This window comes from Macaca fascicularis, chromosome 12 (genome assembly GCF_037993035.2).
Source record: "Macaca fascicularis isolate 582-1 chromosome 12, T2T-MFA8v1.1".
Lineage (NCBI taxonomy): Eukaryota > Metazoa > Chordata > Mammalia > Primates > Cercopithecidae > Macaca > Macaca fascicularis.
In genome coordinates this window covers 44,280,962-44,296,831 of record NC_088386.1, presented here as the reverse complement: position 1 = coordinate 44,296,831, position 15,870 = coordinate 44,280,962, and the positions used below count along the sequence as shown (strand labels likewise).

Sequence of the window (15,870 nt, the reverse complement as noted above, 5' to 3'; positions counted from 1 at the left end):
CATAACATTTGCAACTTACTCTAAAAGGGTTCAGAATGAAAATAATGGTGAGGAGAAAGAGGCTGACACAGAGAGGAGTGATATAGAGAAAGAGTTAAAAAAACAGAAAGCAAATATTGTTAAGTGTTAATATTTAATGAATCATGGAGAACAGTAGACAGAATTCATTATATTATTCTTGAAACTTCTCTATTAACTGGAAAGAAGGTCAAATTTTTAAAATTTAATTAAAATACTCTCAAAATAAAAAGTAAAACAAAATGTTTAAACACAACTTTCTCAGAACCTATCTCTTGTATTCTAATATAAATCTATGCCAACTCTAAGACATAAAGATTCTTAAAGATTGAATTCTGTATTCCAAAAAATTAGAAAAATTCATCAGTATTTCAATTTATCTTAACACTATATACCAAATATTACTAGAACAAGGCCAATGTAATCAAAGAGCTGAAAAATATTTCCTGCCCCCAACCACCCAATAAAGAAGAGGTGAATTTGCAGCTAGGGTCTCACTCCTTAACTATAACCTTATTCTTCCAGTGCTATCCATGTTCGCTTCAAAACAACCTATCTGACATTATAATTCTAGATCCTTCAGAAATGGTTCCAACAGTCAGTGGACTAAAATTCCCAAACTCCCCATATGACATCTTGACCAACGTTCCTGCTTCAATATCATCAATGACTAAAAATTCACTAGAAACATCTCCCAAAAGAGTGGCCAGATACTGTCAGTTACTATACAAAAAATAAAATTCTTGACTGAGGCTGGAGATAAAAAATGACTTTATATCATGAAAACTGAGCTTATATATAGTGGGTCAACTAACACTGGTGAATGAATGAGCTGCAATATTCTCCAATTATTTCCAATTTTTTAAACTATTGCCTTAAATTGTTTATATTTCAGAACAGAATACAAAACCTACTCAGATCATTTTGCTTTCACTGAGGTGAAGATAAAACGAGATTTTTTTTTAAAAAAAAGAAAAATTAATTTGTTAACGAATACAAAGTTACAGCTAGATAGGTGGCATAAGTCTTAGTGTTCTATAGCACTGATGGATAACTGAATGCTCCCCACAAAGAAATGATAAATGCTTGAGATGGTGGACATGTTATTATCCTGATCTGGTCACTAACATTTATATGTACTACATCACAATGTAGCTCATAAATATGTACATTATATCTATTAAAACTTGTAAAAGTTAAAAATTATAAAACAAAAAATTGAGAAAAATTTATTTTTTAAAAAATAAATAAGTTATTATCTTAATCCTTATGGATCATACATATTCCAATAAAAATAAAGAAAACATTTGAGGAACTCTTCTCTGAAACTGTCTTCAGAATAAGATTATAAATTGCATAAAAGAGCCCTACATTTTACAGTCAAAAACTTCTTTAAAACCAAAATAATATCTAAGTTATTGACCATACTTGGCTCTGAATGGATTTTCTGAAATTAAAGTCCATTCTGTCAAAAGACAAATATTACTACTGAAGACATTTTTAAAACACTAAAAATTCCACAAGAGATTTTTGAAGTTTTTTTTTTAAATAAATCTCTAAGAATTAAAAAGACAAAGCTACAAATGCAAACAAGGTTATCAACGATAAACCCTCTAGAAAGTTATAAATCCAATTGTTTCAATCAGAAGAAATTTAAGTTACTATAGATCAACCTCAAAAATTATGCAACCAATAAAAAATTACAGAGACAACGATATGGAAAAAAGTCTAAACACTGGGTGAAAAAAAGCTGAAAACAAAATTGTTAAGTAAGACTTCTGGTTTCCAGGTAGGTACGTAAGAAACTTAGAAGTTGCCACCCCATCTTAACAACATGTAAAAGGCTGAACAAACTGAAAACAAACAACACTTAAATCTGTGAGGTCACAGGGCACACTCAAAAAAAATCACACTCAAAACTGGAGACAGAGGTGAATACACAGAATCACAACTTAAGGGAACAGAAACCCACTAGCAGAAACCTTCCTGAAAACCAATGGGGGAGAGGAAGGAGGGCTGGAAAACCTAAACTGTAATTGACTCAGTATGGCTAATTCTGAGAGATTAAAAACTCCAGGCATCCCAGTCACTGGGAAGCCCTTACACTTTTGTGAGTATCACCTTTCAAGAACTCAACCATGTTCTCACAGTGAATACTTAAGGAAAAAATATCTTTGTGTTTCCAGAAAGGTAAGCATTTTGAAATGTGCCAGAGCATTCTGTTTTTAACAATGCCTGCAATCAAGAGAAACAATTTTATCAGAGTATAATCTGCTTTTTTTCTTAAACTTTTATTTTAGGTTCAGGGCTACAATGTGTAGGTTATTAGGTAAATTGCATCTCATGGGGGTTTGATATACAGACTATTTTATCCCCCAGGTAATATGCACAGTACCCAATAGATAAGTTTTTCGATCCTTTCCCTCCTTCCATCCTCTACCCTCAAGGAGGTCCCAGTGTCTCTTGTTCCCTTCTTTGTATCCATGTGTTCTCAATGTTTAGGTCCCACTTATAAGTGAGAACACGCAGTATTCGGTTTTCTGTTCCTGTCTTAGTTTACCTAGGATAATGGCCTCTAGCTCCATCCATGTTGCTGCAAAGGACAGGATCTCGTTCTTTTATGGCTATATGTGTATATGTATCATGTATATGTACCACATTTTCTTTATCCAGTTCACTGTTGATAGACATTTAGGTTGACTCCATGTCTTTGCTGCTGTGAATAGTGCTGCAATGAACATATATGTGGATGTGTATTTATGGTAGAACGATTATAATTCTTTGGGTATATACCCAATAATGGGACTGCCGGGTTGAATGGTAATTCTGCTTTGAGTTCTTTGAGAAATCGCTACACTGCTTTCCACAATGGCTGAACTAATTTACATTCCCACCTGCAGTGCATGAGCATTCCCTTTTCTCTGCATCTCACCAGTATCTGTTATTTTTTGACTTTTTAATAATAGCCTTTCTGACTGGTGTGAGATGGTACCTCATTGTGGTTTTGATTTCCGTTTCTCTAATGATTAGTGATGCATTTTTTCATATGCTTGTTAGCTGTGTGTATGTCTTCTGCTTGGGTTTTATCAAAGCCTATCAGACCTGGGGGAAGGAAAAAGATGAGTCCAGCTGCCTCTAGTCTTCCATGCAGGAGAAGAGAAATACCCAACTCCAGCCTCCTCTAGCCAGCCTGTCTCACCCTAAAAGGGAAAAACTGAGAAGCACTGGTGAAGTTCACAGTCCAGAGACAGAGGCTCATCAAAAGACAGACCTCATCACGAAACTATAAAATCTCACCCCACAAAACACACCAAAAAACCGCATCATTAAAGTCCTGTATTTGTGCAGTTCCCTTTACCCAGTTACACCATGTCCACCTTTCAAGAAAAATTATAAGACATACTAAGCAGCTAAGCAAACATCAGAATCAGAGTCAGATATGACAAAAATGCTTTTCCAACCAGGAATTTCAGAAAACTATAATATACTTAAGGCTTTAATGGAAAAAACACAACATGCAAAAACAGATGAATAATATAAGAAGAGAGATGAGAATTCTAAAACAAACAAAAAACAGAAAAAGAAACAAAGATAAAAATTACTATTTAATATAATAGAAATGTATCTGCAGGGCTCAATAGTAGACTGGACACAGCTGACAGAAGAATCTTGGAGCCTGGGAATATGATATGACAACAGAAACTTCCAAGACTGAAAAGCAAAGCAAAAAAAAAAAAAAAAGAATAAAACAGAATAGACTACTACTAAATATGCATAATGCAAATTCTGAGAAAGGAACAGAAGCAATATATGAAGTACCAATGACTGAGAATTTCTCCAAATTAATGTCAGGCACCAAACCACAGATTCAGAAAGCTCAAACAACACCAAGGAGGATAAGTCAAAACGAAAACAAACAAAACCACCCTATACCTAGGCATATGATATTCAAACATCAGAAAATCAAAGGTAAAGAAAAAACCTTGAAAGAAGCCAAAGGGGGAAAAACACCTTAGCTACAAAGGAGCAAAGATAAAGTATCACATCAGATACTCCTCAGAAATCATGGAAGAAAGAATAGCATGGAGTGAAATAATTCATGTGTTGAGTTAAAAAACAAACAAAAACCTACAAACCTAAAATTCTGTATTCTGTGAAATTACCCTTCAAAAGTGAAGGAAAAATAAAAACTTTCTCAGACAAACAAAAATTGAGGACTTTGTTGCCAGTAGACCCGCCTTATAAGAAATCTTAAAAGTAGTTCTTTAGAGAAGAGAAAAATGATATTGGTTAGAAACTCAGATCTACATAAACATAGGAAGAGTACTGGGGAGAAAGGATAAAACAAAAACTTTTATTTTTCTTACTGTTAATTATCTAACTGACAACAGTTTGTTCAAAACAATAGGAACAATATATTCAATTATGTATGCTTACATATATAAGCATTTTACTTACACATAGCATACAGACAGATATAGACATGCATTGCTTAATGAAGTTGAAACATTCTGGGGACAGGGCCAAGACAGGCGATTAGAAGCAGCTGCAGTCTGTGGTGCTCATGGAGAGGAATGAAAGGGGCAAGTGAATACTGCACCTTCAACTGAAATAATCCAGGTAGTCACATTGGGACTAATCAGGGAAACAGCTCGACCCACAGGGAGCGAGGAAAAGCAGGGTGGCGCGACGGCCCATCTGGGAGCAACACGAGCCAAGGGAACCCCCATCCCCAGCCAAGGGAAGTGATGAGTGATTATGCGACCCAGGGAAACAACGCTTCTCCCACGGATCTTTGCAACCCGGAGATCAGGAGATCCCCTTGTGAGTCCACGCCACCAGGGCCTTGGGTCCAACACACTGAGCTGCGTGGAGTCTCAGCAGAGCAGCTGTTTAGGCATGCATAGAGACCCAGGAGCTTTATATACTCCAGTCCTGGGATCTCCAACCAACGTGTCTGCAACTCAGACAAGGCAGGCGGTTCACATACACCCCAAGGGAGGGGGTAGAATCCAGAAAGTTGAGCAGCCTTGTTCTGTGGGCCCACTTCCATGATACCTCACAAGATAAGACCCAGTGGCTTGGAATTCGAAGCAGCCACCAGCAATAGGCTGTGCGGAGAGGCCAGCACCATCTCTGCTGTTTGGTCAACACAGCTGTTACAGCCTGCGGACCTTGGAGAGTCCAAATGATCTGGACTAGAAAGGGTCCCCCCAGTAGCACAACACAGCGGCTTTGCAAGATAGTGACCAGATTGCTTCTTTAAGTGGAGCTCAGATCCATTCCTCCTCACTGGGTGGGACCTCCCAGCCAGGCCCTCCAGCCATGACCTGACAGAGCTCTTACCTTTCTTACCTGTCCCTGGGACAAAGTGTCCAGGAGAGGGGAGGGCTGCTACCTGGGCAGAGGCAGTTCCCTAACATGACACAGCCGTTTTTTTAAGGCATGGCCAGACTGATTCTGTAAGCAGAACCCCCAATCCACTCCTCCTTGTGGGGCGGGTCCTCCCAGCCGGAGCCTCTAGTCACCACCCATGTTCTATGGGCCGAAAGAGCTCCAATTTCTCCCTGGGATGGAGTGCCTGAGGAGTGGGGCAGGCTGCCACCTTAGCCGTTCGGGCTCCTCAGTCAGTTCAGCCAGTGGGGTTTGCAGGTTTGCAGAGCCCAGATCAAATGGTGGCTAAAGGGATCACCAACACAGCAGAGCTGCTATAACAAAAAGCAGCCAAACTGTTGCTTTAAGTGGGTCCCTGATCCCATTCCTCCTAACCGAGTGAAAACTCCCAACTGGGGTCTCCAACCACTCCTACAGGCACGTTCAGGTGGCAATAGGTCAGTATCCTCCTGGGATGGCGCTTCCAGACATCTTTGCTGTTTTGTAGGCTTCATTGATGATACCTCCAGGTACAGGAAGAACCAGAGCAAATGGGGTTTGGAGTGGACCTCCAGCAAACTGCAGCAGCCCTACAGAAGCGTGACCAGATTATTAAAAGAAAAACAAACAGAAAACAACAACAAAGAAAAACCACAAAATACCTACCCAAAGGTCAGCAACCTCAAAGATCAAATGTAGATAAGCCCACAAAGATGAGAAAGAATCAATGCAAAAACACTGAAAACTCAAAAGGTCAGAGTGTCCTTTTCCTCCAAATGACCACAATATCTCTCAAGCAAGGGCTCAGAACTGGGCTGACACTGAGATGGCTGAAATGACAGAAGTAGGCTTCAGAAGGTGGGTAATAATGAAGTTCACTGAGCTAAAAGAACATGTTTTAACCCAATGCAAAGTAGCTGAGAATCATGGTAAAACTATGCAGGAGGTGATAACCAGAATAGCCAGTTTAGAGAGGAAGACAAATGACCTGACGGAGTTAAAAAACACGACACGAGAACTTCACAATGCAATCACAAGAATTAATAGCAGAACAGACCAAGGAGAGGAAAGAATCTCAGAGCTGGAAGACTGGCTTTCTGAATTAAGACAAGCAGACGAGACTAGAGAAAAAAGAAGGAAATGGAATGAACAAAACCTCTGAGAAATATGGGATTATGTAAACAGACTGAATCTACAACTGATTGGGTTACCTAAAAGTGATGAGGAGAGTTGGAACCAAGTTGAAAAACATACTTCAGGATACCATTCAGGAGAACTTCCCCAACTTACCAAGACAGGCCAACATTCAAATTCAGGAAATGCAGAGAACCCCAGTAAGATACTCCATGAGAAGATCATCCCCAAACACATAATCATCAGATTCTCCAAAGTCACAATGAAAGAAAAAATATTAAGAGCAGCCAGAGAGAAGGGCCAGGTCACCTACAAGGGGAAGCCCATCAGATTAACGGACCCCTCAATGGAAATCCTACAAACCAGAAGAGACTGGGGATCAATATTCAACATTCTTAAAGAAAAGAATTTCCATCCCAGAATGTCATATTGGGCCAAACTAAGCTTCATAAGTAAAGGAGAAATAAGATCCTTTTCAGACAAGCAAATGCTGAGGGAATTCTTCATCATCAGGCCTGCCTTGCAAGAGCTCCTGAAGGAAGCACTAAATATGGAAAGGAAAAACAGTCACCAGTCGCTACAAAAACACACTGAAGTACACAGACCAGCCCCAATGAAGCAAGCATATAAACAAGTCTGCAAAATAACCAGCTGGCATGATGACAGAATCAAATCCACACATAACAATTCTATCTTTAAATGTAAATAGACTAACTGCCCCAATTAAAAGACACAGAATGGCAAGCTGGATAAAGAATCAAGACCCATTGGTATGCTATCTTCAAGGGACCCATCTCACATGCAAAGACAAACATAGGCTCAAAATAAAGAGACAGGAGACAATTTACTAAGCAAATGGGAAACAGAACGAAGCAGGGGTTGCAATCCTAGTTTTCGATAAAACAGACTTTAAACCAACAAAGATCAAGAAAGACAAAGAAGGGCATGACGTGATGGTAAAGCGTTCAATTCCACAAGAACAGCTAACTAATCTAAATATACATGTGCCCAATACTGGAGCACCCAGATTCATAAAGCAAGTTCTTAGAGATCTTCAACGAGACTTAGACTCCCACGCAATAACAGTGGGAGACTTCAACACCCCTAATGAAAATATTAGATCACAGAGAAAGACAATTAAAAGATATTCAGGACCTGAACTCAGCTCTGGATAAAGTAGACCTGACAAATACCTATAGAACTCTCCACCCAAAAACAACAGAATATACATTATTCTCATCGCTGCACGGCACTTAATTGAGTAAAATTGATCATGTAATCGGAAGTAAAACACTCCTCAGCAAATGCGAAAGAACTGAAAAAATAACAAACAGTCTCTCAGACCACAGCGCAACCAAATTAGAACTCAAGATTAAGAAATTCACTCAAAACCACACAACTAACTACATGGAAACTGAACAACCTGCTCCCGAATCACTCTTGGGTAAATAATGAAATTAAGGCAGAAATCGAGAATTTCTTTGAAACTAATGAGAACAAAGATACAATGTACCAGAATCTCTGGGATGTAGCTAAAGCAGTGTTAAGCGGGGAATTTATAGCACTAAATGCCCACATCTAGAAGCTAGAAAGATCTCAAGTTAACAACTTAACAATACAACTAAAAGAATTAGAGGACCAAGGACAAACAGACCCCAAAGCTAGTAGTAGACAAGAAATAGTATCAGAGCTGAACTGAAGTAGAGAGAAAAACTCTTCCAAAAAAAAAAAAAAAAAAAAAAAACCAATGAATCCAGGAGTTGGTTTTTATTTTGAAATTAATAAGATAGACCACTAGCTAGGCTAATAAAGAAGAGAGAACAGAAGCATTCCGCCGCCGGCTTTGCTATGGCGGTTATTCCCCCAGATTCCTGGCAGCCACCTAACGTTTACTTGGAGACCAGCATGGGAATCATTGTGCTGGAGCTGTACTGGAAGCATGCTCCAAAGACCTGTAAGAACTTTGCTGAGGTGGCTCGTCGAGGTTACTACAATGGCACAAAATTCCGCAAAATTATCAAAGACTTCATGATCCAAGGAGGTGACCCAACAGAGACAGGTCGAGGTGGTGCATCTATCTATGGCAAACAGTTTGAAGATGAACTTCATCCAGACTTGAAATTCACGGGGGCTGGAAATCTCACAATGGCCAATGCGGGGCCAGACACCAATGGCAGCCAGTTCTTTGTGACCCTTGCCCCCACCCAGTGGCTCGATGGCAAACACACCATTATTGGCTGAGTGTGCCAGAGCATAGGAATGGTGAATCACATGGGAATGGTAGAAACAAACTCCCAGGACCGCCCTGTGGATGATGTGAAGATCACTAAGGCATACCCTTCTGGGTAGACTTGCTACCCTCTTGAGCAGCTCTTCTGAGATAGCCCCAGCTTCCAAATGACATAGAATGACATGTAATGCTAAACTTCATTTTGGCTTTGCAAATCATGAAGCTTAGGAGGCCTGGGGTCTTGGGTGAGTTAGAGATGGAAGTACATTTTAATAGGATGCTTCCTTTCTCTTCCCCCAGTGCCTAGGTTGCCAGAGCATTTGCACAAATGCCCCTGTTTAGGTGACTACTTACTACACATGACTCATAATGCTGCTTCTTGTGCATGTCTGCTCTGATATACTTCGAACAATGTAGCAGACACTGTCATTTCTCAGTGGTTTTGCCTAACCAAACTTCTTCCTAAGCAGATTTGTATTCTGGCCTATACTGCAGTCCTTGATTGTTGACAGCCACAGAATTCCAAACCAAGTAGTGTCTATCAGCCCTTTTAACTCTGTGCACACCCTATTTCAGTCTTACATTTGTTATTCTAGGAAATGTATGCATCTCTCTATATATTTTCCCTCTCAAAACCAGAACATCAACACTGCTGTTTCTGACACTTCAGACATCCCACGCAAAGCCACACTGAATTTTTGCCAAATAAAAAATGCATCCAACAATCAAGTTTCTAAGAAGGTGTCAAGTGGGGAATAATAATGTATAATAATCAAGAAATTAATTTATTAAAAGGAAGCAGAAGCATTGACCATCTTTTTCCCAGAGAAGAGGAGAAATCTGTAGTGAGCAAAGGACAGACCATGAATCCTCCTTAAGAAGTAGTCCTCTCAGAAAGGAGAAGCGCCACTCAAGTTCTTTTAACCCAAGACTTTAGAGAAATTAGGTCCGAGATTTTTATATGTTCAGTTGTTTATGTATAAAAATAACTTTCTGGATTTTGTGGGGAGGAGTAGGAGAGGAAGGAAGTTAATACCTATGTAATACATAGAAACTTCCAAAATAAAATGCCATTGATGGTTGAAAAAAAAAAAAAAAGAGAGAACAAACAAATATAATCAAAAATGATAAGCGGGGTATCACCACTGACCCCACAGAAATACAACCAACCATCAGAGAACACTATAAACACCTTTATGTACATAAACTAGAAAATCTAGAAGAAATGGATAAATTCCTGGACACATACACCCTCCAAAGACTGAACTAGGAAGAAACTGAATCCCTAAATAGACCAATAATGAGTTCTAAAGTTGAAGCAGTAATAAATAGTCTATCAACCAAAAAAAGCCCAGGACCAGACAGATTCACAGCTAAATTATACCAGAGGTAAAAAGAAGAGCTGGTACCATTCCTACTGAAACTGTTTCAAAAAACTGAAAAGGAGGGACTCCTCCCTAGTTCATTCTATAAGGCTTGCATCATCCTGATACCAAAACCTGGCAGAGATAAAACAAAAAAGAAAACTTCAGGCTAACATCTTTGGTGAACCTTGATGCAAAACTCTTCAACAAAATACTGGCAGACTGAATCCAGCAGCACATCAAAAACCTTATCTACCACAATCAAGCAGACTTCATGCCCGGGATGCAAGGCTGGTTCAATATATGCAAATTAATAAATGGGATTCATCACCTAAACAGAACTCAAGACAAAAAAATACATGATTATCTCAATAGATAGAGAAAAGGTCTTCAATAAAATTTAACATCCCTTCATGTATAAAAACTCTCAATAAACTAGGTATTCAAGGAACATACTTCAAAATAGTAAGAGTCATATATGACAAACCCACAGCCAATAACATACTGATTGGGCAAAAGCTGGAAGCATTCCCCTTGAAAATCAGCAAAGACAAAGATTGCATGCCCTCTCTCACCACTCCTATTCAACACAGAATTGGAAGTTCTGGCCAGGGCAATCAGGCAAGGGAAAGAAAGAAAGTGTATTCAAATAGAAAGAGAGGAAGTAAAATTATCTTTGTTTGCAGATAAAATGATTCTATTTCTAGAAAACCCCATTGTCTCAGCCCAAAAGCTTCTTAAGCCTATAAGCAACTTCAGCAAGGTTCATGATATAAAATGAATGTGCAAAAATTGTTGACCTGCCTATACACCAATAATAAGCAATCAGAGAGCCAAATCACGAATGAACTCACATTCACAATCGCCACAAAAAAAAAAAAAATACCTGGAAATACAGCTAATAAGGGAAGTGAGGGACCTCTTCAAGGAGAACTATAAACCACTGCTCAAAGAAATCAGAGAGGACACAAATAAATGGAAAAACATTCCATGTTCATGGGTGGGAAGAATCAATATTGTGAAAATGGTCACACTGCCCAAAACAATTTATAGATTCAATGCTATTCCCATTAAACTACCATTGGCATTCTTCACAGAATTAGAAGAAACTATTTTAAAATTCATATGGAACCAAAAAAGAGCCTGAGTAGCCAAGACAATCCTAAGCAAAAAGAACAAACCTGGAGGCATCATACTACCTGACTTCAAACTATGCTACAAAGCTATAGTAACCAAAACAGTATGATATTGGTACAAGAACAGACACACAGACGAGAACCCAGAAATAAGATCACGTACATACAACCATCTGACCTCCAACAAGCCTGACAAAAACAAACAATGGGGAAAGAATTCCCTATTTAATAAATGGTGCTGGGAGAACTGGCTAGCCATATGCAGAAAACTGAAACTGGACCCCTTCCTTATACCAAAAACAAAAATCAATTCAAGATGATTAAAGATTTAAATGGAAAACCCAAAACTATAAAAACCCTAGAAGAAAATCTATGCAATACCATTCAGGATATAGGCATGAGCGAAGATTTCATGATAAAGATACCAAAAGCAACTGCCACAAAAGCAAAACTTGACAATTGGAATCTCATTAAACTAAAGAGCTTCTGCACAGCAAAAGAAACTATCACCAGAGTAAACAGACAACCTACAGAATGCGAGAAACTTTTTGCAATTTACCCATCTGACAAAGATATAATATCCAGCATCTACAAGGAACTTAAACAAATTTACCAGAAAAAACCCCATTAAAAGTGATCAAAGGACATGAACAGACACTTCTCCAAAGAAGACATTCATGCGGGCAACAAACATGAAAAGAAGCTCAACATCACTGATCATTAAAAAAAAGCAAATCAAAACCACAATGAGATACTATCTCACACCAGTCAGAATGGCGATTATTAAAATGTCAAAAAACAACAGATGCTGGCGAGGTTGTGGAGAAAAAGGAACGCTTTTACACTGTTGGTGGGAGTGTAAATTAGTTCAACCATTGTGGAAAACAGTGTGGCAATTCCTCAAAGACCTAGAGACAGAATTACCATTTAACTCAGCAATCCCATTACTTGGTATATACTCAAGGGAATATAAGTCATTCTATTATAAAGATACATGAATCCATGTTCACTGCAGCACTCTTCACAATACCAAAGACATGGAATCAACCTAAATGCCCATCGATGACAGACTAACGCAAATGTGGTACATGTACACCACAGAATATTATGCGGCCAAAAAAAGGAATGAGATCATGTCCTCTGCAGGGACATGAATAGAGCTGGAAGCTATTATCCTTAGCAAACTAACACAGGAACAGAAAATCAAATACTGCATGTTCTCACTTAGAAGTGGGAGCTGAATGATAAGAACACATGGGGGTGGGAGGAGGGAGAGCATCTGGAAGAATAGCTAATGGATGCTGGGCTTAATACCCAGGTGATGGGATGATCTGTGCAGCTAATCACCACGGCACGTGTTTAACTATGTAAGAAACCTGCACATCCTGCACATGTACCCCTGAACTTAAAATCAAGAAATAAAAAAGAAACATTCTGACAAACGCATCTGTCAGATGATTTCATTCATTGTGGGAACATCATAGAGTGTACTTACACAAACCTAATGGTACAACCTACTACACACCTATGCTATATGCTGTAGCCTATTGTTCCCAGGCTACAAATATGTAGAGCATGCTAGTGTAGGCAACTGTGAACTAATGGGAAGTATCTTTGTATCTAAACATTAAACATGGATAAGGTACAGTAGAACTATAGTATAAAAGATAAAAAATGGTATATACTGTACAGGGCACACCATAAATATAGCTTACAGGATGACAAGTTGCCTGGGTAAGTTGAGGGGTGACTGAATGTAAAGGCTTAGGACATTACACTGTTGTAGACTATACTCAGGCTACACTAAACTTAAAAAAAATTTTTTCTTTAATAATAAATTAAACAGCTTACTGTACTTTTTCCCTTTATAAACTTTTACCTTTTTCAACTTTTTGTCTCTTTAATAACACAGCTTAAAACAGTATACAGCTGTACAAAATATTTTCTCTAAATTCTTATTCTATAAGCTTTTTCTTATTTGTAAATTTTTTGTGTCAAAAACTAAGACATAAACACACCCATTAGCCTAGGCCTACACTGGGTCAGGATCATCATTATCACTGTCTTCCATGTCTACATCTTGTCTCACTGGAAGCTCTTCAGGGGCAATAACTTGCATGAAGCTATTATCTCCTATAATAATGTCTTCTGAAATACCTCCTGAAGGACCTAAGGCTAGAAGTACTTTCTAAAATAATGATTAAAAAGTATAGAATAGTAAATACATAAGCTAGTAACATATTTATTATCATTATCAAGTATTAGTACTGTGAATAATCGTTATTTATTCATTTATTGAGACAGGGTCTCCCTATGTTGCCCAGGCTGGTCTCAAACTCCTTGGCTCAAGGGACCTTCCTGCCTCACGCCTCCCAAAGTGCTAGGATTACGGGTATGAGCCACCATGGCACCTGGCCAGCATGCTATACTTTTCCTTTTCCATTTTTAGACAGGATCTCACAATGTTGCCCAGAGTGGAGTACAGTGGCGTGATCATGCTTCACTGTAACCACAAACTCCTAGTCTCAAGTAATCCTCCTGCTTCAGCCTACCGGGTAGCTAGGACTATAGGAATATATCACCACACCTGGCTATTGTTTTCATTTTTTGTAGAGACGGAGTCTCTGCCCAGGCTGGTCTCCAACTCCTGGCCCCAAGCAATCTTCCAGCCTCAACCTCCCAAAGTGTTGGGATTACAGGTGTGACCCACCACACCTGGCCTATATGTGCTATACTTTTATATGACTGGCAATGCAGATTTGTTTACACCAGCATCACCACAAACGTCTAAGTAATGCACTGTTCTACAACATTCCAATGGCTATGACATCACTAAGCAATAAGAATTTTTCAGTTCCATTATAATTGTGTATGTTGTTCATCGCTGATCAAAACATTGTTATGTGGCACATTGTGTGTGTGTCTGTGTGTCAAATGAATGAGAGCAATGATTATGAGGGACAGAAAGGAGGAATTTGAAATTTTTTATTATAAAGTACTTGTACAACCTGTGAAGCATTATAGTGCTACTTGCAAGTGGCCTTGGATTAACTGTAAATGTACAGTGTAAATTCTAGGGCACACACATACACACACACACACACACAAAGAAACAGTATGATAGATACGCTAAGAAAGGAGAGAAAATAGAGAAAATAGAAGCATAAAATTCTTAATTAAAAGCACAAAAAGTGTGGAAGACAAAACCAGAAACAAAGACCAAGGGCAACATATAGAAAACATTAACAAATATGGTAGATATTAATTAACCCAAGGAAATCAATAATCACTTTAAATATCAATGGTCTAAATACACCAACTGAAAGAGATGATCAGAGTGGAACAAAAACAAGACCCAAATTGTTATCTATAAGAAACCCACTTAAAATACAGACACACACAGATTAAAGTAAAGGAACAGAGAAAGATATACCATGCTTACACCAATCAAAACAAAGCCAGAGTAGCTATAATCACTTCAGACAGAGCAGACCTCACAGCAAGGAAAGTTATTAGGGATGAAGAGGCACATTACATAACGATAAGAGTTAATACTCCAAGAAGATATAACAATCCTTAATGTGTATGTGCCTAACAACAGAGCAACAAACTATGTGAGGCAAAAATTGATAGAACTGCTAGGAAAACCAGATGAATCCGCTTTTGTAGTTGGAAATTTTAATAGCCTTCTATCAGAAATGGACGGATACAGCAAGCAAAAAATCAGTAAGGACATACTCAAACTCAACAGCATCAGTCAACTGATCTAATTGGCATTTATAAAATACTTCACACAAAAAGAGCAGAACACACATTTTCTAAAACTCACATGGAAACATTCACCAGAAAGACCACATTCTGAACCACAAAAAAAAAATAATAAATTTTATGAGAGTAGAAATGATATAAAATGTGTCCTAAGATCACAAAGGAACTAAAATAGAAATGAATAAACAAAAATATAGCTGGAAAATCCCAAAATACTTAGAATCCCAAGTATTTTAAATATGTTATTTAAAATAATACACGGATCGAAGAAAAAATCTCAAAAGAAATTTTAAAATATTCTGAACTGATTGAAAACAAAAATGTAACACCAAAATTTGTGGGACAGAGAAAAGTAGTGCTTAGAGAAAAATTTATAGGACTGACTGCCTATATTAGGAAAGAAGATCTAAAATCAATCATCTAAGTTTCCATTTTAGAAAACTAGAAGAGCAAATGAAATCCAAAGTAAGCAAAATAAGAAAAAAAGAGGAGAAATTAATCAAACTGAAAGCAGGAAATCAATAGAAAAAAAACAATAAAACCAAAAGCTGATTATTTAAAAAGATCAATAAAATCAATAAGTCTCTACCCAGTCTAAGACACCTGGATGTCAGTGGAGGAGTGTGTGTGTGTGTGTGTGTGTGTGTGTGTGTGTGTGTGTGTGTGTGTGTCCAGTCTAAGACACCTGGATGTCAGTGGAGGAGTGTGTGTGTGTGTGTGTGTGTGTCCAGTCTAAGACACCTGGATGTCAGTGGAGGAGTGTGTGTGTGTGTGTGTCCAGTCTAAGACACCTGGATGTCAGTGGAGGAGTGTGTGTGTGTGTGTGTGTGTGTGTCCAGTCTAAGAC

The 15,870-nt window shown here is 38.4% G+C and overlaps 1 protein-coding gene and 1 pseudogene across 5 annotated transcripts in view; one reads left to right on the top strand and one right to left on the bottom strand.

The window, feature by feature from the left end:
* Positions 1 to 15,870, bottom strand: part of EPC2 (enhancer of polycomb homolog 2) — a 142,939-nt gene that overhangs the window by 61,861 nt on the left and 65,208 nt on the right. The window lies entirely within an intron of this gene.
* LOC107126886 (peptidyl-prolyl cis-trans isomerase-like 1 pseudogene) lies at positions 8,356 to 9,011 on the top strand (annotated as a pseudogene).